Source organism: Lissotriton helveticus, chromosome 5_1 (genome assembly GCF_964261635.1).
Source record: "Lissotriton helveticus chromosome 5_1, aLisHel1.1, whole genome shotgun sequence".
NCBI classification, from domain to species: Eukaryota; Metazoa; Chordata; class Amphibia; order Caudata; family Salamandridae; genus Lissotriton; species Lissotriton helveticus.
The window spans coordinates 832,002,174-832,025,107 of NC_136065.1; the positions used below are offsets into that span (position 1 = coordinate 832,002,174).

At 43.3% G+C, this 22,934-nt stretch overlaps 1 long non-coding RNA gene across 1 annotated transcript; it reads left to right on the top strand.

Annotated features, from left to right (window-relative positions):
• Positions 1-1,946: 1,946 nt before the first annotated feature.
• On the top strand, positions 1,947-12,910 carry LOC144754934 (uncharacterized). Its single transcript, XR_013594804.1, has 3 exons — positions 1,947-2,104; positions 8,673-8,759; positions 12,662-12,910. It is a non-coding gene; the product is annotated as an uncharacterized LOC144754934 (long non-coding RNA).
• Positions 12,911-22,934: the final 10,024 nt, after the last annotated feature.

Sequence of the window (22,934 nt, forward strand, 5' to 3'; positions counted from 1 at the left end):
AGAGAGAAGTGAAGATAAGGAAGGAGAAAGAGAGAGATAAAGGGGTGGAAAGCGAAAGATCAAAGGGGAAGATGGTTTGAGTATTTTTGCCTGCGATGCTTCCCCATCTGTTCCCTCATTGCACTTCTATCCCATGTGTCCAATAACTGCCCACCTCCACCTTTCATTGACCTTGTATCCTTCCATTGTCCACTCTCACCAAAGCTCATTTCTCCTGTCTGCAGTCCCTTCACTGCAAACTCCTTTCAACACAGCCTGTCAGAGTGTACTGCTGAAAGGCTGGTAGTGTTAATTGGGAATCAGCCTCCCATGTCACTGAATCTTCACTGCATCTGACCACTGTTCAAGGTGAGGTAGTTGTGGAGGAGTATTAATGATTGGTAAGTCTAGCTCAGGCTTTCATACTTTCAGCTTTGATGCATTGAGTATTATTACAGTGGATAACAGTAAGACTATGTATTTACAGCACAGATACACATTTGCAACTATTGTTAAGCACTATTTACAGAAATGTTTTGGCACAGAGACCCCTAAAAGGTCTACACTGGTCTGCAGGGTGGGGCCAAAGGTCAATTGTGATTCAGGGGGCATTTCACCATATAGAAGCATTTGGCTACAATACTGTTCAAGGACCTCCTGCCTCGGACTGTAAATGTGGATGGAATTGTGGGGACAGAGGCCTGATCCAAGGCCTTTCTCCTTTGCAGATGCCTGCCACCACTGGTGGAAGGCATGCTATATGATGGTAGAGGCCTGGTCCAGAGGTTCCCTACCACCAGTGATGGATTTGGTGGCAGGCCCTAGAAACATGGGCTTCCTCTTTCCCCTGATAATGGAGGGGGTGTCTGGTGAATACAAAGGGCTACTCTGGTGATCTCTTCCCGCAATGATAAAAGTTAGGTTGGGTGGGTGCCGGTTCTAATGAGGACTAAGAGTTGGAAGGTGGATTGTGTTGTGTAAGGACATTAACCATCATTCTTCCCATCCTCTCCATGGACTAGACACATACTTCTGATCTCTAATACCAACATAGCCCGGAAGCATGCTCCAAATAGAAGGTGATGTTTTTCAAGCTCTGAATATTGCCCTGAAGTTTGTCCCATCCTGGATCTTGAGTCTATCTTCATGTGCAGAGTTGGGAGATGCCATCTCAGAACATGGTGACTTGGACCAGCTTGGTGAACAAAGATGCTTGGGGTGAAGATAGAATGTCTGTTGGTTTAGGATTCACATCCCTTTGGCATAAAGGCTGAGCACAGGGAAGCAGAGGGTTTTGATGTTTCCTCATAGTTTGAGGATCACTACACTGGGAGCCCATTGGGACTAGGAAAACCATAAGGAAAAGTGCACTAAAGTGGAAAAGAACAGCAGAGGAGACTACTGTCCGAGCACTCACTGGAAAATATTGCCACGTAGCTAAGTGGAGAAATAATATTAATTCAGAGGAAATACCACAGCCAACTGACAGGTGAGAAAGTCATTTACAGGTATGATCCCATAACTAAACAATGCATTCCATGGGCTTCAAGGGTTAGTGTGCTAGTTGTGTTGAACTAAAGGAATTTCACACTCAAAGAGGAAGTAAGGAAAGAGTAGTGAAATCAGAGGTCAAATAAGTATCACTCTCCTAGATATGCTTGGTATGAAAATTCAGAATAATCTTCTGCCCAATGGTATGTATCCAAATAATTAACATATACTAGTAATGATTGATCAGCAAACCTTAAAAGACACACCTCAGAAAATAGGAACAGTGCGGCATAATTGTGAAATATCTTGCGAGATTAGAAAGCCCAACACTCTGCCCTCATGCAGGAAAACAAACCAATTAAACATGATCTTCCTCTGGAGATATGATAAAAATCATGGGTGTGAAAATATGACTGATAATGTTGCTCTACAAGCGGAAGGGGCAGGTTACCGGTGTATATAAGTCTCATCTTCGATTAGACCGGGCACAGATCGAAGTGACTCTTCCAATATTTTCCCATGTGGCTGAGTCTGACACAGGTGTAAGAGACAACCATGTCTGCCAAGGGAGGATGCAGAGAAACTCAGAAGGCACAGTGCCAAGATGTTAAAATCGTGGAGAAATGCCAAGACCGTAAGTAATTAGTTCTTACTTAGACAAATGATATAAAAGGGCAGATTAAAAGGGAGGAAGATGGGAACATGAAATAGCTACAGGCAAGAACAATATGGCCAACCTAACTTTCTAACTTTTCAAATTTTGTGATCCTATATGTTCGGGGCTGAAATTAGTTTGCTAGTTGCCATCTTATGGGATCCACGAGAGATTGCATAAATATGGTGATTACATGTGAGATGAAACATAAGATGGGGCATGCTTGTAACATACAATCTCCAAACAAATGACAAGGTTGTAATATTTTCACTGTAACAACTGCAAAACCTTAGGTAAAATCTGTGCAGAACTTGCAGACTTGATGTGACTGGTGGTCTTTTTTACCGTCATGTTTTTAAAATGTCCATTTAGTAGCTTTACTAGGATCGTGCTATAATTGTAATATCAATTTATCATTCAATCACCGCTCCTGAGTGCTTACAACCCTTTCTTTCAACTCTTCACTTACAATGCTATACAAACGTATCAAAATCTGAAGATAACATCTTTTTCAAAAAGTTAAAGGAGATTGATTAAGTATGAAGGCAATGCTTTAGGTATTCCAAAATTACAATTTAGGTGGAATTGTAATTAGCTGGGCACTACTCATGTCTTTCATACTTTGAAAAGTTTCCAGTTAAACTGATGCGGAAAGTGGAATAGACTAATTGCCCAAGCTCAAGAACCAGAACTTCTTTGGCAGATCTAAAAAACAAGGTATATTTATAAGTCCCTAATGCCACTGGAGTGTCACTTTTTCTGACATTCCGGTGACATTACTTCATACCCCATATTTAAAAAGTTCTGTAAAGCTGTCTGCTGCGGCAAAGGGGTGGTCAATGTGTGTTGCAGCGGGCATTCCACTGCAAACAACCATTGCTATTTGGCGCTGCTCCATTTTTACAAGGATAGGGCAGCACCAAAAGCTAAGGCCAGGTAAAACCTGGTCTTAGGGTGCCGATACCAGGAGAAATTAATAATGTCTCCTAGTACTTTGCTCTTTCTATGTGTGTTGCATAGAAACAGCAAATTACCTTTAGAGATAGTTTATGTGCATTAAGATGTCCCTTCTTGCACATAAACAATCAGCCCTGCAGTGTAGGCAGACCTAGCAACATGACACAACGGTGCCTGCTCTGGCACTAAGCAGCTTTTTTAAAGCCAGTACTAGGGTAAACACAAGGGTGCACCATATTTTTGTAAATACAGCACATCTCTGCATTTTGAAAAAGTCGGAGCACGGCGTTGTCAAATTTGGCATTACACTATGCTCCGCCATTTTCTTGTACAAATTCCCAGTTGTCTCTTTCTTCTGGCTCCTTATTATCAATGCTTGAAGCAAAGGATCAAGGAACATATTGTATGTCAATTCAAAAGCAACAATATGCATCTAGAAAAAGAAATGCTAATATCCTCAATTCAGTCTCATCATACAACTTTCTCTTAATTTATGATTACATGGCAATCCCTCTACTTTGGCTCTTTTTAAATTTTGTGTCAAAGTGTTGGGATTTCCAGCTCCCCAATCATCATGTTGAATTCAATAACACTCATGTACGCTTCCTTCTGTTGTTCTTTTTACAGTGTGTATCATTCTCAATTTGCCTCACCGAAACTAAATTTGGCAAAATGTGCAGAAAGATAGACAAAGTGATTGTACTCTCACATACCAATTGAACCTTTTGATGTTATACGATACTTAAATGTCATTATAAGACCCAACATCTGTAGACAGCATGCTTATTTATTTCATTACGATAAACAGAAGACTAATCTACAGAGATCAAAACTAGCACCAAGAGGCTTGTCAGTAAAAATAGAGGAGACTCTGGTGTGTTCAGTAAGACTAGTGAAGTCTGTGTTTGCTATTTTTTTAACTGTGTCAGAATCAACAGCGAGGTTACCAGATGATCTAATAGGCAGCATTTGGAGAACAAGTTGTAATCAAGGCAAAGCCAAAGATTTGTGATCAAAGCCATGGTCAATTGGATACTACGGGGCATGCCTTTCTGTGTCACTGTAACGCTTTATGGTTGTAGGCTTACTTCACCTGCCAGAGCAGATTGAGCAATAGGGAAATCAGGAGAATTTCTGAAACCTCACAGGAGACTTTAATACCACTGGGATCAACAATCCCAAGGGGCAAAGGCCCAACAGCTAGATGATACGCTTACCACTCTTAGGATTAAACAGCTAGTAACGACCCCTACCCACAAGAAGGGACACACCCTAAACCTGGTTTGGGCAACTCTCCCATTAGTGAACCTAGTAGATACTATTCTCTGTGAGTGGTCAGACCATTATTTTATTAATCTTCTACTCCCCCTAGCTAAGCATGATTTACGCCCGCCACCCAACTGTAAACTAGTACGAAGTTGGAATAAAATCGAGGGTCCCAGCTTAGAGAGCACACTTCGAGAAAACCCCGTCAGGAGGCCAGAGACAGCTGATATTGAAGAGTGGGCTGAATCCATCTCCAGTCAGCTATCATCTGCCATTAATACATTAGCCCCAGTCAAGAAAATAAAAACTGGAAACAAGGGCAAGGGCACACCTTTATTCAAGGAAGAGCTTAGGGCTCTGAAGCACCACAAAAGACTGTGGCGTAAAGCTTATGAGCCACAGGCTCTCGTAGATTACAGGGCAAAAGTCTCCACTTATAAAAAGCGCCTCTTAGCAGGAAAGCCGAATATTATGAAAATAGGATCTTGGTGGCAACGAACAAACAAAAGGAAACATTTAAAATCCTCAAAGAACTGAGTCAAAAACAGTTGCTGGATGTACAGTCCAGCCAGGAACAATGTAATAAATTCTTATCCTGCTTCGATAAATTACAAGATATCCTGGCTGACATAGACAAATCCCCCTTTAAGCAACTCCTCCATGTAGAGGCGGAGACACGGGGAAATAGGGTAGAGCTGATCTCTTCCTTTCAAACTCTTGACCGAGAGACCCTGCAACGCATTGCAACCGAAATCAAATCTGGCTCACCCGCAGATCCCTGCCCACCTAGGATCTTTAAACTTGTGCTTCCAACAATGGAGTGAGCAATCCTCGCCATGTTGAACCTCTCGCTGGAAACAGGGAAGGTCCCCAGGAATTTTAAAGAAGCAAGAGTAATCTCCCTACTCAAGAAAACAGGAGCTGACACTTCCAATATGAAAAAATACAGACCCATAGCCCAACTTCCTTTCCTGGACAAAATCATGGAACAACATGTCCTGCAAACACTATCCAGGTTTATGGAGGTCCACCATCTCATTGGAGACCGGCAGACTGGCTTCAGAGCTCACCATAGTACCGAGTTGGTGATGTTGTCAGTACTTGATGAAATCAGGATCACAGCAGACAACAAGAAGCCATGTGTCTTAGTCCTCTAAGACCTGTCTGCAGCGTTCGACACGGTTAACCATTCCCAACTCCTGGAAAGAATACTGGACATTGGTATTGGAGGGCCAATCCTCCAATGGATTACTTCATTCCTGACAGACGGCAGCCAAAAAATCTAGATGGACGACTGGGTGTCAGAGAGGGGGTCCATTCCCTGTGGAGTCCCACAAGGGTCAGCACTGTCCCCTCTCCTGTTCAACATATACCTCAGACCTTTAATGAAGGACCTAGCCTTGATGGAAGGACAGGTATTTAACTATGCGGATGACACGCAAATTATTCTATAAATAGAAAATACCCCACAGGCCCACACACGAATGAAAGACGTACTGCGATTTGTGGTAAACTGGATGACGGGCAATTCACTCAAGATCAATCTGGATAAAACTGAGGTTTTGCCCATCACCAATGATAGCAACCCTTGGAATTCCCACTACTGGCCGCACAAGCTGGGTGATACTCCATCACCAGTTCCGGTGGTAAAAAGTTTGGGACTCAAAATAGATGCCAATCTCTCCTTGGCCAATCAAGTCTCCACCATGTTCGGAACTTGTGTGGGCCTATTCAGACAGTTGAGGAAACTCTCCTCCAACCTCTCCTTCTCAACCACGAGGACAGTGGTGGCCGCCCTGATCTTGACCTGTCTTGACTATGGGAACTCGCTTTACATTGGACTACCGAACTCTTTGCTGGGCAAACTCCAGGTAGTGATGAATGATGCCACCAGGCTAATCTTCAAGCTACCTAGGCACACTCGGGCATCACCCCTACTGCAACAACTACACTGGCTACCCAACAAGCAGAGGGGTAAATTCAAAGGTCTCTGCATTACACACAAGGCCCTATTTGGACAGGCACCCAGTTACATCAAGGATCGCCTGGAGAAATACGCCTGTGCCGCTCACTAAGGTCCTCCGTGGAAGGCCTTCTAAAATGCCCACAATTCAACTACACCACTAAAGGCGGCCGTGCCTTCTCGGTCCTTATACCGCAACTTTGGAACAGCAAAACGCACAGGGTCAAGACTGATTTGCATATGGCCATGTCTGAACTGGGGTGGCGTGGTGAGCAAAATAATGATGGATTAAACCCAGATCTGTGACTGGGGGTGAATGTTTTGCCAATGCTCGCCCTATGTGGAAGGGTATGCCCAGTCGTGGGTCCCGTGCTCACTACGCCACTGGAGTCTAGCTATCCTGGCTGATGACGGCTGATAGCCAGAAACCGGTCCTCGGATGCTTGATTCCAGTCCAGTGAAGACATGGCTTGGCAGTCGGGCTGGACTGATTTGCATATGGTCCTGTCTAAACTGGGGTGGCGTGGTGAGCAAAATAATGATGGATTAAACCCAGATCTGTGACTGGGGGTGAATGTTTTGCCAATGTGCAACATTCCGTCCATTACCTTGTGTGCTTTGCAACTTTGGAACAGGCTGCCTGGTCAGCTCCGCTCCGAAAGCTGCCTCCTTCCATTCTGGAAGAATCTTAAGACCCTACTATTTACAGAAGCCTGGGCATAACACTCCCCTCTGGGTTACAACTCCCCCTTGGAACTTCCGGTGATCTTCTTGCAGCGCTTAGAGACCTGCAGGTATTAAGCGCTCTACAAGTCAAAATTAACAATAACAATACCAATACCTGCCTCTTTAAGTCGTTTAAGACTGGAATGGAGTCCATAGTATGGCAGGTTCACCTAACAAGTGATTTACTTATTTCCAACTTTTCATGCTTTTCAGCCACACTAGTCTTTTAGAGTCTCACAGATTTCCCAGTTTGGTACCATTACTAGCCTTTAAGCTCACAACCTATAGACCAAAATCATTTTGACAATGTTGATTTCTGAAATATCTGCATACAACATGAATGAAAGATACACTGGAATTAGGATCTGGCCCCAGAAAGAATGGGGCCATCACCTGCTTCACAATGAGGGTTTATTTTCAGTAAAAATGTTCTATATTGTCCTACTTAGTGTGGCCCAGCCACCATCTGCCCTCAAAACCAGCAACAACAGCAATAACTTGATTAAATGTTTTGCTAAAGTGAAATGTGGGGAAAGTTATCTTATCCGATTCATATTTTTTCATTCAAATGTTGCCATCCCTTACATAGAGGTCATGATGCTTCCTCCCACAGGAGCAATGAGAGCAAAATTATAGGGAGATCTTCTGGGTAATCTAAAATATTGACTCTTTCAGCAGTAGCGCTTCCGGTTGGAACCTGTTCCACAGCCAAGCTGATGACAACAGACAATCTGTTCATACTGGTTCTGTGAATTAACATGCCCCAGTCACATCCCGACATAAAATATGTAAATACTAATGTGGGTGCTGAAAAAGAATTGTATGAATTCCACATACAGTGCAATAGCATTTGATGGATTCATAAACAGTTAATGCCCGCACAGGTGTAAACTGTGCATGTATGTGCGCTGACAGTCATAGCTGAAATACGCTTGTTTTCATCAATGATTATGTGTTCATGCGTTTGCTGGACCATTTCAGGACGGGCATTGGCGTTCTTTTAAGAACTTTTTTTGTTTTAAATTTCTAATTAAGTAACTCCTGCTTTCAAAATTTCAATAGTTTCTTCACCTCTTTTTCTTTTCCGGCACGAGTCAGACATACATACTAGTGGGCCAAACATATGCCTGAAAAAAACTGTGTAAGCAATCTGCAGACTGTGGTCGAACTCCTCTTCGATGTATTATTACTTTGGAAAATGACCTCTTTTATAAGCTCCTTATATTGAATAAAATGACGTCTGTTTACTAGGCAATCTTTAGTCGACTGTTTACCAAACCACTAATAGTCTTTATTCAGTGTGTGTCGTAGAGGGTATACTATTTCTATATCACATGCTTTATATCACATGACAACAATATCACATCCACTACATTGATCTAACCATCAAATCACAAAGTAAGTTAGATCAAAAAAATCAAAATAGTAACTATATACTTTGTGAAATAGCAGATGCGATATTTTTGTAGGTCGATCTTATGGACTTATATCATGATGTAGACAGCCCAGCAGCTTTGTGAATGGGCCCCTGTGTGTCTAATGTAAGACTGCTAGGTTTGTCAATGTCGATCAGAGATGCACTCTATCGTATGTTATGTATGAGTTGGTAATGTGCACTCTTGTCTTCCTTTTCAGCATGTGCCCCAGTGGTGCTGTGCCAGGACCCAGTCCCTCAATGTGAGCCTCAGTGTAAGCCCCAGTGTGAGCCCCAGTGTGAGCCAGGCAAGTTTCATTTCATGAAGACGACCATTGTTATTTAGCAATATGTATCTGCTTTCATATTGCTAGTCTTTTTTAGGATGAGTCTATTATTTATAAAGATCTCTTTTCAGTTTCAAAAACATAATATGGAGGTAAGACCAATTCCAAAGCCATGCTAACATTAAGGGCCCAATTTTTTTGAGGTGTTGCATCGCTGCGATAAAACAGTGACACTTTTCTCTGTGCCCTCCATACGCCACCATAGATGCGCCGTATTTACTGTACGGCAATCCAAGTCGCAAGGATTGACAGATGCTTCAGAAATCCTGACGTATCTTTATGTAAAACTCATGCATTGCTGCAGTTGTGTCGGAAGCATGACACAACTCCAGTAATGCATTGGGGAGGGGGAACATCCTTTACAACGCAACTTTTACCACGCAGTGCCTTTACGACGCAACTATTACAACGCATGTCATTACAACGCATTGCGCTGGGGGGCGCTCTAGGATAGGGAATAGATTTAATTTACTATCCAACACCTTCCCTACTATCCACGGGGACTGGAGTTTGAATAGTAAATTAAACTATTCACTATCCAGCACCCCTTAGCGCTATGCATTGTAACAGCATGCGTTGTAAAAACTGCGATGTAAAGGTAGGCGTTTTAAAAGTATGTGTTGTAACGTCATACATCCATGGGGGAGGCCTACAACGATTGCACTGTGTCACCCTTACACCTGCTATGAGGCAGGTGTAAGGTTTTGAAGCAGTGGCATCCTAGAAGTGGCGCAGTGAAATCTGATAGATTTCACTGCGCTATTTCTACGAGTCTTTCTTGCCAGGGAACGCCAAACCTGCATACATTATATCTGACGCAGGTAATGTGGCGCAGGGGTTTAAAAGTGACACATCTGCCTAGATACATCACTCTGTAAATATAGCACGACGTGGCCTATTATTTACTCTGCCGCTGCATCACAAAAAGTGATGCAACGGGGTGAAAAAGTTTTACAAAGGGCTCATAAATAGGCCCCTAAGGTTGTAAGGTGAATGCTGTAAAGTGCGACTAAAGCAGCATTTGTAGTTTTAGCGACAGTACTGCAGATCTGGAGCACTGTAGACGTAAGTAGATTGGTCTTTCAGTGAGAAATTAAAGCGACATACAAGTGGTTCACACCCTTGCAGCAAAGAGACTGTTATGGTTGGAAAGGTGCTGTTACTTCCTGTGTGACGCGTCAGTGCAGGAGTCCATTGGAAGAGGCTCTTCCCGTGAATCGACTGATGGCTGGTTATGGAGGCTTGTTCCAGCACCAAACTATCCCTTCAGAATGTGCACCTTTTTCACAACATGTAGGTCCAGCTTCAGACTTAAGAATTCTCATGGCATGATTCTTGACCTCACTGCACAGTTCGGAACGGCGATGAGCGTAGGTAGGATCCGTTAAATCTTGGTCTTCCCTAAAAGAGCAGATGTAGGTGTCACATTTCTGTCATCCAGGATGGACTTCGGTGACTAATCCTGTCTGGCTCTTTCCAGTATTATAATGGAAGACTCTTAACATCTTCAGAGCATGGCGTCTTGCCCATTGAAAAAGGTTACCCATGAACATCAAGCCTCAGGTTTATTAAGACTTTAGGCAGGCGCTAGCACGACTCAAAGCTGTGCCTACTACCTTCTATCTCTTACAAAAGGTGTTTTGCAAGGGAAAGGTGAACTTTTCATTCTGCAAAAACTACTTTCTGTGGTTTAGTGTCAAGGAGATGTTACTGGATCAGATCAACACAAGTACTCATAGGTTTTGATTGAATGGCCAGTCTACTAAAATAACCAGACAGGGCATAGTGTCATAAACGCCTACTTCAAGCAGGTGCAAATAAGGAGAAATGTGTTCATTTCTCAAAAAAGGCACATGCATGTGTGCTTCAGTGCACACCAGGCATCCATTGTGTGAGAACTGTCTGAGTTTGTCTATGCATAGGAATTTTGTCCAGGAAATGTTTGTCTTCAGAACAGATCCTGTGCTGGACAGTGCACACTCACCTCTGCACCTGTGCGAGGCTGTGTGTCGATCAAGGCTGCCCCATTTACGCCCAGCAAAGGGGATGACACCAGCAGCAGTCTGACCTTTAGAGATATAGCACTGCCCTGTATTTTCCCTCTTGTGCAACGCAGAATAGCAAATTTGGATGCTGCTCTGCTTTGCACAAAAGATTTGTGAATCTGAGTCCAAATTCCCTATCTGCTCTAATTTAGAGACTCGTCCCTATAGATGGAGGGAGAATCACTTTTGAAAAAAATAGAATGACATTTTTTTTTCACACATCTTATCTTTGGCAAAAAACATACAACCTAGCTTTTGGTGAATAATATGTCCATATCACGCATTTTCTGAAATGACTCATGGATATTTTGATTCTTAATCAGTTTCTACTCTCCATTTTGATATGTTGTGTATGGCTCTACTTTAGAGCCAGTAGCATGAATACTAGTTTTGAAACCTGGGGGCATATTATCAAGACAGGCAATAAAATTATTGCCGCTTTAGCGGCAGAAAACTGCAGCTAAAGCACCGATAATAGGCTTGATAATATGCTCTATTTAATTCCAATTGAAGCTCAAGTTAGATGTCCTTCACATCTAACCTGAGCTTCAATTGTAATTCCATAGAGCATATTATCAAGCCCATTATCAGCGCTTTAGCGGCAGTTTTCTGCCGCTAAAGTGGCGATAATTTTATTACCTGTCTTGGCAATATGCCCCCTGGTTCTTCACTGCTCTGACATCAGAGCAACAGGATATTGGGCCCCAAAACTAGGACTCTGGTGGGCGTTAGTCTATTGTCTACCCTGGATCTATGAATAACCAATGGTAGGTGGGCCATCAAGGTAGAATCGAATACATTAACAACTGTGATTTCCCCTGCCAGCCACTGGTCAGCGCTAACCAATGCAGACAGGGTAAGCAGTCCAAACTAAGCTGACCTGTGAGTACACGTGGTCAGCCTGGGTGGATGCGTCCAATTGTTTGAACCAAGAGACTGCATACATTAAAACAGATTCAAAGTTCAATACATGTGAGCCACAGGGGGTAAGCAGACACCATCAGGATAAAAAGCTCCAGGAGGGAGAAGGAATCTTTATTTGGCAGAAAATGATAGAAGGTTTTCTAATGACATTGAAAGCTTTCAGCTGGCTCCTCTTTTGCAGGGCTCTGGTGCTTTTGAGACTTCACCAGATGCTGCTGTTGAGATTTGCTACTCAAGGTTGGTCTGCGAGCTGGGTTTGTTTTATAAAGATAAGCGACATTTGAGAGTTTTGACCCGAAATAAACACACCTCTCAGATATCCTGTTTGTGTTCAGCACCTTTTAATAGTACAATGTAGCATAGAAGAGGAGCAGCTGTAGGTAATATATTCAGTACTGCCTCAATGATACATAAAGCCTCATGAAAAATGCAGAGGGAACTAACTAATATTCAATATCCACAAAAGTACACACATGATTACATGGGGACACAATGTTTGACTTGTTTGACTATGGTAACCCTATAGCACACTAAACATTCAAATTTGGCACCTCAAGTGGTCAGCTTAGTGGCCCGGCGATCCATGTTGAAAGATAAAACACAAGATGTGACGGGAATACCATTTTGCAGAGCATTTTGTGGAGGACGCTGGGGTTAGCAGCATCTATAGCAACAAAGGTCCATGATCCTGAGTGTTCAAATTATAATGTTCTGTGAACCACCTTAGTCAGATATTGTCCATTTATCGTCTTCCTTTGAAGAAATAAATACCCTCTCTTCACTCAAATAAATGTGTCAGAGAATCCTTTTCTTCTATTTTTGCTCTGAAACCACATTTATGCACATGACATGTCATATAAATCACTCATTAATGTTCACTTTCTTCTTCAACAGCCCCATGTGCTCCTGCTTGCCAGGACCAGCAGTCAGTAAAAGGTGGCAGGAAGTGCTGACCTGAGAATACAAGCACCAGCTCCCATGTTATGTGTCTACCTTCCACTCCCTGTGATTAAGAAGTAAAACCGGAAATGAAAATGTATTCTGATTGGACTGCAAGCCTTCTCATGCCATTATTTACTATGATGTATACAGAATAATGCCATTTGATTGAGACTGCAGTAAAATGTTAAATTGTGAAAAGTTCTTTTGTCTGTCATTGTCTCTTATAAATAATCTGATCATTCATTTAGTACTATGTGAAACTCGGATGCTAAAGGCAATAAAAAGAGGTTTCTCAGGATCATGTGCAAGGTGAGCCAGTGAACTTTGCATGGATGGCAGAAATCTCTGGTTCCACCGAGGACACAGTAGTCCCAAAGAAGAGACCTGGCCCAGAGGAACAATAATACTTTGAGGCATATAATTTAGTGCCACCCCCAGAGAAGTATGTGTGCCTTACTGGGAGTTTGGTAATACTGTAATGCATTCTCTTCTGAGAAATACCATCACCCAACAACCCCTGGTATTCTATCATTAAATACCTGTAGGAACTGAGAATGGGGAAAGTATGGATACATATCAGTTAAGCATTCTAAGAACAGTGCTTTTGATTCATGGCATGTGTGGTGAAACTGTGATCTGCCCTGAGTAGATGGCATGTGTGGTGAAATTGTGATCTACACTGGGTAGCTGGCCCACCACATGACAAGGACTTTAGATTCTGACATCTAGATGGAGTTGTGTGAATCACAACTTGGATTTGTGTAAGGTGCACCCAACGTATCATACATACATTACATTGCAACAGAATTGTGTAAGGTTCATTCTAGTGAAATGGAATTTTGTAAAGTCCATTCAGCTTCTCATGCACACATTACATTGTAACAGAATTGTTTAAGGTTTATCCAATTCCAATTGAATTTTGTACAGTCTTTGCAACTTCTCATACCAACAGTGCACCGCAACAGGGACACTGAATTTTCAGGAACATCCATACATTGTTTCCTATTTTAATTAATGAAGTATAGGAAGCAGCCTCTAACAGACGTCTACCAGTATTGCCATCTAATAACCACGGAGGAACCACAGATGGATGATCTTGACTGCTTGACAGCAGTTGTTTTGCAGCACTTCGCACAAAGTTTGTTGAAATACTGCTGCAAGGCTGCCTGTTGCTAGGTCCTTCAGAGGCCTAAGATGCGATGCCATATATATATGCGGTGCCCTTGCTCAGGTTGGAGGGCTGCTCATGAGGGAATGAAGTTAGCAGAAGAGGATGCGTTTTTTGGTCCATTGGTTAGCTCCCCAGGGAAATACAATTGGAGTACCATCGTACAACCACCTGCCCAAGCAGCTATCTCAGAAGTCCCACTGTGTTAGAGGTGGACCACAAAGTCCATATGATAGAGACTTTAATGACACTTTTAAAGGGGGTACCTCAATCTGTGCCCTAATAGACAAACAGTGTGTGTGAAATATATATCATATCTTATTCCTATGAGGACCCAGGGAAAGAAAGAATAATACATTTTAAGTCTGTAACATTTGTACTTCTGTTAGAAGGACAAAAAAGTGTGTGTGTAAAAGGAACCAACACTTACAAGAAGGCACCTGCCTATATAGAGGGGTTTGAATAGGCCCTAAAAAAGAGTCACAATCCTATAAAGTCTAGGGCTGACCAGCAGATATAATCAAAGAAATCTGAAAGTTGAACTAATTAGCAACATTGTTTTTGTTTTATTTTCATCATTGAAAAAATGATTATCAAATTTCACATAGTAAATAAATAGATATATGAGGTATAATACATAAATACCTACAGGGCCCATACATAATACTCATAACCATCAGTCATGCTTACATTCACTCAAAGAGGCATACACATTCATTCAACAATAACATTCCTAGAGCATCTAAAATCAATCCAGATGGTAAACAGCCATGTGATGTCAGAATGGAGAGTTCTTGTGTGTCCTCCCAGTAGTGGATGGAGGCAAGGTCCAATAGCACGAGGGAATTAAAGACCAACGCACGTTTCGGTGTACAGCCCAGGGGGGTGAAGGACTGGACTTTTAACAGTACCAGCGGTGCCAGGGAACAACACCTATAACCTTCATGGGATACCTGTTTCGGCGCACAAACTACAGAGACACGGGACACTTCCTTCGGCGTCAAGGATCAGCTTTTATTACTGCAGGGAAACAGGAGTCATAAGAAGTACATGAACATGTAGGTTCTGCGAGTCTGCTTCAAATTGTATACGTTGGTCGCTCTCTTTTATACAGAATGTTGCCATTGCATAACATGTGGACAAAAGATTACAATTCAGTTCCCACAGTAGACTTCAAAAGGGTCGCTTTCATGTGTTCAGAATCCCGGAACATAATTACAATAGCCATGCCGGTTCCCAACTGTAAAAGTACACATTCCCACCATTAGGCACACCCATTAGAGTTTGTAAATGACAAAGAAGAAGAGACAAGAGCAGCTGCAAGGAAGTCAGACACGTGTAGAGAAAAGAGTGTGGGGGTAATATCGGAAGCATGATCGTAGGATCAAAGAGTTAGATCCCATCGCCTGCAAGGCTGTCACAATAAGCCGGCACGACCAGATTACCCTCAAGCTGGGCCATCTGCCTTTGCCGTGTCATTCCTCCGGCCATAAAGATGCATGAAAGGAATATGCGTCTTCCGCAAGGCTTGGGAACTAGAGGGTCAGGGGGCGAACAGTTATCTGCTCGCTGACTACGTGAGGGCAAGAAACAAAATGGATGCCGTATCTAAAATGGAACCCGAGGGTTCAGATGAAGAACGCGTAATATTAGACGAACCCTGGCAGGTAGTGTAGCGAAATTTCGCACACTTGCCGAACTCGTCATTTGCGGTTCGTAGATACCAAACTCGTCCATATTCGGTAATGCCCAGAACATCGTAATAATTTTCACGGAACCTCAGACGGTCCTTTTGCCCTCATGTAGGCAAGCACTAGTCGGAATCATAATCGATTTCGATACTCATCAGATCATCCAGATGTTGTTGATACATTATTCTATCCTTCAATGCCTCCTTGGTGACAACGGGCTGTCTTATACACGTCGTAGCACAAAGGCCACATAAGGCAGGACCACATTGTACACAAAGACAACATGAGAATAGAAATGTCACAACAATCCCTATGATCATCAGAATCTTCCAACCCCAAGTCGATATCAGACCCCAAAACCATCCCAGAAGCGTCCAATTTCCTTCGTCCACGTGTATGGACTCCGAAATTTTGTGCAACTTAGAGATGGCTTGATAAACCGTTGGAGCGTTATCAGGTATGAATATGCAGCAGCTCGAATGGATGACTTTACAAACCCCACCTCTATCTGCTAGAATGATATCTAGAACCATACGGTTCTGCAACGTCATCAGTCTATCCGCCTGGACTTCGGCTGTTAAATTTCCAAGGGCATTTGCAGTTATGTTGGCAGTTGATTCTACTACACGAGTTAACTGTCTCAGGTTCCTGCTATTAACCATCGGTCCCCAGAACGGTAGGAAACCCTTAAAGAAGTCTCCCGCTTCTTGTCCGGAAGTATCTTCTTTGCTAACCACGCCTCTTACAATTCTAGTTCTGTGGTAATCAGAGGCCACAGTGAAAGTGGGAGGCAAAAGATTCGCAATATAGCAGGTACCCGAGAAGTCATGAGGTAACCATGTATAGGCTCGATCATAACATACAAAGTAAGTACCCTTGGCAGGCAGGAAGACAGGGGAAGAGAGCGTCGGTAAGACATACATCTCGGTACAAGCACTCTCCCCAAACTGAGCTCTCGGATTTCGACCAAGACCTTTCAAGCAGAAATTACCAAGGTGAGGTACAATCCATATCGGTGGCGAGCTTTTAAGCTGCCTCTCACCCACTGATAAGCTGTACTCGGCCTCACTTAGTTCCTTATACGCTCGCACCTCTTCCTCTGGGATGAGCGATGCGTCAAAAATATCTCTATCTAAGTCTGCAATAGCTCTCGCCAGAGTCTTGTGGTACGGGCCAGGACCAGAGTTTGCTGAGCGTGGTTCTCGATGGGGGTAGGAATCTAGTGCGCTACGGAACATAGTTTGAAATGCTCGAGCTGACCCTTGTGCACTATAAGGCAGAACTAGGTACGGAATACCTTTATCCATAGTATGTGGCATTAACCCACACACCCAACAATTGGTAGTGTTTACCACTAATTGATGCTGATGCAAAAGTTGGATAAAAGAGTTGTTTCTGAATTCTGCACGTCTGACTTGTTCGTGTTGAGGCAAAGGATAAAAGGAATGTGGAGAAACAGTAGAAACGAAATATTGATCATGAGATGGAAGAGTAGGTGTAGCAGAAGACAATAAGAACTGAGACCCATAATATATTCCTCCTACCAATAGCATAGATATGGTGAGAAACAGTATGATTACTTGTGAGAAAAACCATTTCGTATGACATATTTTCTGTAATGTAGATCTTTGCGCCAACATTTCTTCTCTCTTCGACAGCTCAAATGATGATTCCATCCCCTAACGACCGTCCGCGACGTTCTTGACGCACTTCGTTCTGAGTAGCGGTTATCAATTCCCAGGAGTTCCCAGAAATTGATAATAGAAACCAACCTTGTGTCGGTAGCTGCTAAATAGAAGGAAGTACCCGCACGGCCTTACGGTCAACCTGGATGGTAGGTTCTAGCTAAATAATGTTCTTGGCTGTACGAAAAAGAAAAAGATACACAATATATAATGTCCACTATTTTCAGAGCAATGTAGAACCTAGAAACAAAAAAAAAAAAATCTTTTTATTTATGGCTTGTTCGTGGACGAAGAAAATATCGGCTACTTCCAGGGCGAGTCTGATCTTCAAACAATGGATTGGACGGTAAAGGAGTGTTCAATTGTTCAGGCAATTGTTCAACAGTTGAATTTTCCAAGGTTGACGTGGAGGAAATTGTTTGAGAGGAGTCAGCAACGGTGTCAAATACAAGCCGTGCTTCGCTGAATGGAACGAAATGTGGTGGAGTGTCAGTCTCAGATGAAGAAAGACCTCTTCTCATCCAGGTGTCCGACGGCAAAGGAAGCGGGACTCTTTTGGTATGGGTAGCGTGTACCCAGTTCCGGCGTCCGTGTAGTCGAACCGCCGTCCTCGTAGCCAGCTGTACTTAAAACGGGCCCACAAATCTTGGTTCTAGGTTTCGTTTTCGTCCGTAGTTTTTGACAAGGACCCAGTCCCCTGGTTGAAGTCGATGACCAGGACCCTCTGTTTGTGACGGCAGAGACTCAAAGACCTGTTGATGAATCAAACTCAATTTAGCAGTCAGATCATAGAGATAATCAATCAACATAGGGTATTCAATTCTGTCAAATTCTTTTAGTCTTGGGACTCCCCATACATTAGCAGGACGGCCGAACACAATCTCATATGGGCTGAGCCCTACTCGAGAGTGTACAGTTGCCCTGGTCGACAGGAGAGCCAAAGGCAAAGCGTCGGGCCATGATAAACCAGTTGTTGCCTGAATTTTAGCCAATTTCAGTTTTAAAGTGCCATTATATCCTTCCACCAATCCTGCTGATTGTGGATGATTTGCACTATGGAATTTTTGTACTATCCCTAAACCGCGACACACACTCTTCATCACACTCCCAACAAACTCACTTCCGTTGTCCGACCATACGACCCGAGGCATTCCGTAGCGGGAAAAATACTCTTTGAGCAACATTTTTGCCGTGGATAAGGCCGTATTATCCTTAAGGGGGTAAGCCTCAATCCACCTAGAGAATGCACACACCACAACCAACACATACTTCAAGTTATTACATCTCTCCATGTGGATAAAGTCCAACTGGATAACTTCGAAAGGGTACGTAGGAGGGGCAAAATGGCCAGGTGGAGTGGGGGTGCCCTTACCAGGATTGTGCATCAAACACACCATACAATTCTTAACCACTCTCTCGGCACACTTAGTAATCCCATCATTTTTCCATACATGAGACAACAACTTGCATATGCCTTTAGTGTTGATGTGTGCCATACCATGAGCCATTGTAACAACAGCAAGCACATACGCATCCGGTAACATCCATCTCTGTTTCTCTGATAAATCAACCCAACATCCATTCTCATCTAATCTTCCCGTGCTCTCTCTCCATTTAGTCCTTTCCGTCTCGGTGGCTTCATTCTGTATTCCTTTCACGCTTTCAAATGTGTCTTCACACATACCAGTCTCTGTTGGCCATCTCACTGAGCTCGTAACATACATTCTGTTCGTTAAATCTCTAGCCGTTTCTTTAGCCGTTTCATCTGCAAACGCATTACCACGACCCACATCGTCCGTTACTTTCTGATGTGCGTTACATTTGACTATGGCCACCTGTTTAGGCAATGTGAGTGCATCTAAAAGATCATTTACAAGCTGACCATGTTGAATCTTCGTGCCATGCGACGTAAGGAATCCTCTCTCTCTCCACAATCGTCCAAAACTATGTGCCACACCAAACGCGTACTGGCTATCTGTAAACACATTCACCCGTTTATCTTTAGACAATACACACGCTCTCGTCAAAGCGATTAACTCGGCAGCCTGAGCCGAATTCTGACTTAGTCTTTCGCTTTCCACAATCGTTCTCAATGTAACTACAGCATACGCAGTCGTCACATCACCGTTCGGCAACTTGAAACAAGAACCATCCACATACAAAGTACCATCGGGATCTGTCAATGGAGTATCTTTTAGGTCAATACGACCCTTGGTTTCCTCTTCAGTTCTGAGATAGCAGTCATGTACTGCTTCACCACTTGATTCTGTGTCGATCGGCAGCAATGTTGCTGGATTCAACACATTACATCGTTTTATCCGTATGTGACTGGCCAGCAACGTCAACTCATATCCAGACAATCTTGCGCTCGTCAGATGTTGAGTTTTCGTTCGATTCAATAGAGTGTCAACTGCATGCGGAACCATTACCGTGAGCATATTATCCATAACTAAACCTGCGGACTGTCGAATGGACGCCGCAGCTGCCGCTGTTGCCCTTAAACAACTTGGCAAGGCTCTTGCTACTGGGTCTAAAGTCAAAGAAAAATAGGCACATGGGCGTTGCTTACCACCAAAAGGTTGTGTCAGAACACTCAACGCGCAACCGTCCCTCTCGTGAACGTATAGTGTAAACGGCTTACTGTAGTCAGGAGTGCCCAACACAGGAGTCGAACACAACGCATCACGTAATTCAGAAAAACTTTTCTGACACTCTTCAGTCCAAGGCAATGGGGATGAAACATCCTTGCACGTAAGGGCTATCAATGATTTCGCCAACAATGAAAAATTTTGAATCCATTGTCTGCAATAGGACGTAATACCTAAAAAGGCACGAACATCTCTCTGGGTTTTTGGCACAGTCATTCGGGAAATCGCTGCAATTCTTTCTGGGGTCAACCTTCTCCCTTCTCTTGACAATAAGTGACCTAGATAGGTAACTTCTTGACAACAATACTGTAGCTTTGAAGGCGATACCTTGTGATGTAAGTCATGTAGATAGTGTAACAATGATACTGTAGCCGTTTTGCAAATAGCTTCTGTATCAGCTGCCACTAAAAGATCATCAACGTATTGAATCAAAGCTGCACCTTTAGGTAATACAAAGGCATCAAGTTGACCTTTAAGTGCTTGGCTGTAGATTGACGGACTCTCACAGTAGCCCTGTGGAGCGCGTTTTAGCCTAAAACTACGACCACCTAATGAGAATCCGAATAGGTCTCTGCTTTCCTCGGCAATCGGGATGCTAAAGAAAGCATTCTTTAGATCGATCACTGTGAACCAGGAGGCAGATGCCGGAATCATTGTTAGTAAGGCCGTAATGTCGGGCACTACAGGAAATTGTGGAACCACTATTTTGTTTACTTCTCTTAAGTCTATTACGAAACGATACACAGGAGCTTTAGTTAGGTCAGTTCGTTTCAGAATTGGTAATACAGGGCTATTACACACATTTCCACGAGTTTCTTCAACAACACCTTTTCCAATGAGATCATGAACGATTGCTAACAGCGCTCGTTCGCCCTCAAGAGAGATACGATATTGAGGTAAACGCGGTAATCGCGCATTTGGTTTCAATTGAATCACATAGGGTGGAATGTCTAACAAGCCTACATCATTAGGACCTGTGGCCCATAAGGACGCAGGGAGGGAACTCAATTCCGGTGGGAATTTGTCGACTGATAAATACATTGAGAGATCACTCTCTGTCCCAATGTAAGCTCCACTCCTTCGGGGGAACAATACAATGTTGCATATAATCGTTTCAACAAATCCAGGCCCAAAAGATTTTCACCACAACCTGTAGATAGAATCAGTGGAGCCGTTAGCTCACGAGGACCAATCATAAGGGGCAAAGGACTAGAAACTGGATTGCTAACAGGGGCGCCAGAGAATCCAACGGAAACGTTCGTTAAGCCAGACAAAGGTGCGCCAGGGAGTTTCGAATGCATGATGGAACTTTTCGTCGCACCAGTGTCTAACAGAAAAGGCTCAACTACACCCGATGTAGCCACTGCAACGTAAGGCCCACTCTGATCGACCGGAACTGACACTACTCCCTCTCTTTGTCGTTGGCTGTCCTAGTAATGGTCATTTACAACAGTCTCATGCTCTACGTAATAATCGTCAACATTATATTGTGCAGATCGAACTGACCCTGCATTTCGCTGGTCAAAACAATTATTTGCATCTGATTGATTTTGATAACGATCACTCTGATTGTGGGATGAACCACGACCTCTACCTCGTGATGCCTGTTGGGGACCACTACCACGATTTCCTCGTGTTGACACACCATTTAGGCGGTCCCGTAAGGCAAGACAATCATATTTTAGGTGTCCCTCTTTCTTACAATATGCGCACTGATTATACCCAAGGGAAAATCTATAATCAAAATTGTCAGAACGCGGCTGTGTCCTATTGGGCTGTGCTCGTGGTCGATACTGCTGTTGTGAATCAGTTTGGTTTGATCGTGGAGGGTATGCTTGCTGTAACAAAACCTTCGTCTTTAGCTCCTTCGTTTTCTTCTCTACACGATCACTTTCTTCCTTTTCCCTATTCTCATAATACTGGGCTGTTGCTAGTATTTGCGCAGGGGTTGAAACTGCCCACGCACTCTCTGAATTCTTTAATTTGTTGCATAGCTCAGGCAGCAAATTCGATACGAACTTGTCAACGAATAACCGCTGTCCTCCCTCAGCGCCCATGTCCTGGCCGCTGTGATCGACAAACGCTTCCTCAAACCTTGTAAAGAAATCCGAGACACTCTCGTCTTTCTTTTGCTTACAAGCTGATAACTTATCCCAGTTCACCTTCATCGCTGGCATGAGAGTTTTCATGAGCGTAATTATTTTCTGAGGCAAATCCAAGATCAACTGGTCAGGTTTAGCCCCACCAACTTGTAATGCATCAGCTGCTAGCAGTGCAGCCCAATCACCCCCTAACTCAACTGCGTGGTTGGCTTGACGAATTTTGGCCCAAACTGGTTGCGGTACAACATTGCCAAACAACATGTCGATGTCGGCAAGGTTCATAATAGAAGCTTCTACCAGTTGTGATAACTCTTTATAATAACCAGCCAGGTTTTTACGCGGATCAGGTAAGGATTGCTTCACTTGCAAAACTTCCGATCGTTTCCATGGAAGATGTATCCACACTCTTCGAAAATGTGGTAGAACCACAGGGTTTGCATTAGGATCACCAGGCACCCACAGTGGCGGAACCTCTCTCATGGGATACTGACCAGGAACCGCTTTCCAATTCTCGGTGGTATCATCTGCTGATACCCGAGAATGTGCTGTGGATCTAAACGCTAATAAGCGTTCCACGGCACGTCGTACATCGTCTCCTATAATCATACCGTTCGAAAAGTGACTCTGAAGTTCAATTATGTCGGACGGTACATTATCTACATCATCATTATACCATTCTTCCCTCAAAAAGTTACACATCTCCTCAAACACGAATCTCTGCGTAGGCTCATTAAACTGAGAAAATGTATCAAAGACTACACGTGGAGTGTAATTAGCAGGATGTTTCATCCACCTATGCGCCATGGTTGTTAACGTCTCTTTCTCCCTACCACTAGGGATCTGACTCCGTCTCTGAGGAGTCTCAGATGAATCAGACGAAAATAATGGACCAGAAAGAGGTGAATAAAGGGTAGCAACAGAGTTAGGAACA